This window comes from Cyprinus carpio, chromosome B21 (genome assembly GCF_018340385.1).
Source record: "Cyprinus carpio isolate SPL01 chromosome B21, ASM1834038v1, whole genome shotgun sequence".
Classification (NCBI taxonomy): Eukaryota; Metazoa; Chordata; class Actinopteri; order Cypriniformes; family Cyprinidae; genus Cyprinus; species Cyprinus carpio.
In genome coordinates this window covers 2704718-2708469 of record NC_056617.1, presented here as the reverse complement: position 1 = coordinate 2708469, position 3752 = coordinate 2704718, and the positions used below count along the sequence as shown (strand labels likewise).

At 32.5% G+C, this 3752-nt stretch overlaps 1 long non-coding RNA gene across 1 annotated transcript; it reads right to left on the bottom strand.

Moving 5' to 3' along the window:
- Positions 1-210: 210 nt before the first annotated feature.
- On the bottom strand, positions 211-2691 carry LOC109053120. Its single transcript, XR_002011643.2, has 4 exons — positions 2390-2691; positions 2027-2159; positions 1707-1764; positions 211-1586 (listed from the first exon to the last, which is right to left on the bottom strand). It is a non-coding gene; the product is annotated as an uncharacterized LOC109053120 (long non-coding RNA).
- Positions 2692-3752: the final 1061 nt, after the last annotated feature.

Genomic DNA, 3752 nt, shown 5'->3' with positions numbered 1-3752 from the left:
AATTTTTCTCATTTCGATGTGGCTGTTCTCGCTCTTTTTGCTTGTCTCTTTGCAAAATGTTCTTGATTTACATATAGCATATATACAAGGTTATGCTACACAATAATTTTTTCTACCCTTCTAAAATCTAAATGTGAGACCATATAAACACTGAGGCATTTAGTTATGTGTGCCAAAGCAATATTGGAACAATGAGGACATGAGGGTGAGGAAATTATGATAAGATTTTATTTTTGGTTGAATCATACTTTAAATAGATACTTGTGGTCCTCAGACTCACTCTTTCAAACAGTTCAAAACAGTTTGTTTTTGTACTGATGATGAATAATGATCATATAATAAAGAAATGATCAGCTGTAGAATTATCAGATATTTCATCCTTTATCACTGTCATGAAGCAATCAGTGAGAAAAAAAAATTATTTATAGCTGTCATCAGATGTTTTTATGTCAAAGACACATACTTCTCTAAAAGGTTTAAAATCAGATTTATGATAAAGTATAGAAATATACACTAGTTACACATGATGTGTTATCATCAACGGACCGGAAAACATTCTGTCTTTAATCACGTGACCTACTGTATAACGAAGAGCATCTGTCATATTTGATACTTCATCCTGTGGCATTACGCATCAATATACTGCAGTTACATTTTACATCTTTACAACAAAGTTACTCTTTATAACAAATTTCTAAAGCAGATTGTACATACAGTATACACAATATTTACATGCACACAATATATTTGAATACATGTAAGGTGGGACCAATGAACATTCCTGGTGGGCAATAAAATAAAATAAAGAAAAAAAATTAAAAAGACAAGTCAGTAATAAAAGAAAAACAATTAATGAATAAATTACAAGCAATAGTGCAAATAAATACAGCTGAACAAGGATACAAATGAAAGCAAAACTGCTGTAAGTTTAGCAGTATATTTAGGTATGAAATACTATAATGATAAATTAAATATAGCTTAATCCTTATTAAAGATATAAGATTAAAATTAGTGTTAAAATGAATCTTAAATTAGCTTCAGATTTTTTTTTCAATAAACATTAATGACACAAGACAGCAGCAGGTTTATAAAGCTGTTGTCTCTGTCTCTGTTCTCCCAACTAGTTACATTCTTTAAGACATTTTATTGTAACTCAGTTAAGATAAGTTCAGTAATGTCTGATATGTGCTCTCTGTGTGTGCACAGAAAACAGCCAAAACACTGTTAAAACAACAACAACAACAACAACAACAACAACAACAACAACAACAACAACAACACAAAAAATATACTAGTAATATTCAATTTTCTGCTAGGACATTATCCATTAATTTTACAAACATTTCCATTAACCCTAAAACACAAAATAGAATTGCAAAATAAAACACGTGTAAAAAAAAATCAATATGGAAAATTCCTTTACAGTAAACTGGCAAGACTTACATGCTTTCTACTTTCTAAATAAACGTGAATTTTTGATACTCCTGCTTGGATGGAGCCAGGCCTGGAAACACTTAGCAATTTCAGCTCCATCTGAAGAAACGTGAGAGATTCATAGAGATTTGTCTGGTTGGTGTTCAGATGATCTGCAGGTGATATGAGCGACTGAAGATCAGCTAAACTCTCAGTAACATTCAAGAAAAACATCTGCAATCATTTCAAACTTAGTCCTGAGTCTGTCTCTGTATATGAACTGCATCACTCACCTCGTCTTTGATTCTGATACTTCAAAATGTCTCTCTGGTCTGTCTGCATCCTGAGAGACTGAAAACACACAAAAAAATAATACTGCTTTTAATTATCCTTAGCCTATATAGATTTTAAGTGCTGGATGAATTATTGCACATTAGAAGAGATGAATGAAGATGATGACAACAAAAAAGTTAGCTGCTCTCGGTTTATCACTTACTGAACAAGTTACTCCAATGATGCAACTTAAAAGTGACTTAACATATCACTATTAATGATTTCTGTGCAAGTCCTAAATCTATTCATCAGGGATTCATCAAGACTATTAAATACTCACATTTCAGAGTCGCAGGAAGTTCCATACTGTTCCTTTTAACAAGATCCTCCAGATTTGCTGGTTTTGATCCTCCGGCTTGTGAATGTTCATCCCTCCTCCTCTTCATTTGTCTCCTCTAATTTTTCCTTCTTTTCTGTGTTTTCCCAAACAAACTTCAGTAAATAAACTGCATCACAGCATTGTTTTCTTTTTTTTCTTTTTTTTCTCTCTCTTAACATTACATAAAAATACCAGTCTATCAGATATCAATTTATAAACAATAAGTATGTCGAAAGGTCTCTGGATCAGTTTAAGAAGATGCTACAGCTTTACAAATCCTAAAAATAAAACTACAAAGCAATTACTAAATACAATAAAACTTACAATAAGCACCGTGTTATTAGCTTTAAGATCCACAAGGATGAATTAAAGCAATGTCCACAGAAACACACTTTTCGTCTAAATCCAGCAGAGCACGTCAACATTTAATCCGTAGCAAAAGAAAAGTGTTTACACCCTCCTTTAATAGTAGCCTACTTCATTTGGGACGTCCATAACGTGATCAAGAACTAGCCTATTTCTTAAAAAATTTTATCTGTTCAGTAGCCGCATGACAATCCTGTTTTTGTGTTTTGTGTGCTGGGTCTACGTGTTCTCCGGCGCGTAGTAAGCAGGTGTTGGCAGTTCTTGAGAACAGAGAGGAGTGAAGTGTGCCAAAATAGTTGAGAAACGTGACACTGTAGTAATAAACATTCAGGGTCTTATGTTGTGCCCCGTACGTAAGATTTGGGAAGTTTCAAAAATATGTGAAGCATTCTTATTAGTCAATATCTGATTCTAAAATGATAATGAAAATATGTAGCCTACCAGGAGCACAAGTATAGCTCAAATATTTAGACTTTTTGTAAGTATAAGTCAAGTATACTTAAATGTCATATTAAGTAGATTTCTGAGGAGTACATAAAAAGTAAACTAAAAGCATATTTTCCTATTTTAGTTTAAAAGAAGTATATAACAGCACACTTGAATAAACTTCTTTTTCGTAAGGGAATCCCCCACACATGCAATTTATATGTTTATGAATGAATAAATATAGCAGGTAAAATGAGTTCCTACTCATGTCAGAATCAAACATTGCAATTTGCACTTTCACACCCTAATAGATGAATTTAAAAACCTGAACTGAATTGCATTACATAAGTTGTTTAATGTGAATTTTATTATCTGAATTCTTGATATGGATGTTTGAATGTGAAATCTGTAATTGAAATCCCAAACTGCACATAAAACTAAAGTCCTAAAAAGAAAATGTAAGTTACTCAGTAAATACTCAAACACACACACACACACACACACACACACACACACACACACACACACACACACACACACACACATTGATTGTGATTGTGCACTGAATTTTTTCAAAGTTGCACCATCTTAGGTTATAATCTGGCTACTTTGCTACATTCCATAAAACAGACATGAGTTTGCTCCGAAATGAACTTCTGCTATCTAGTGGTTGAATGTGAAAATAACAGTTTTGATTTCATGTTCTTATCTTTGCTTATTTCAGTAAAACACATGTAAATAACTTAGAAAACGTAGTCTTACAGTAGGCTACCTGTATTTCTTATTGGTTTTATTCTATAGACCAGCAGGAACATTCTGATAATACAATGTAAAGCTCCTGAAAGTATAGCAAAAGTTCAATTATATTTTAGCTGCTCAAATTTTGGGGTATTCT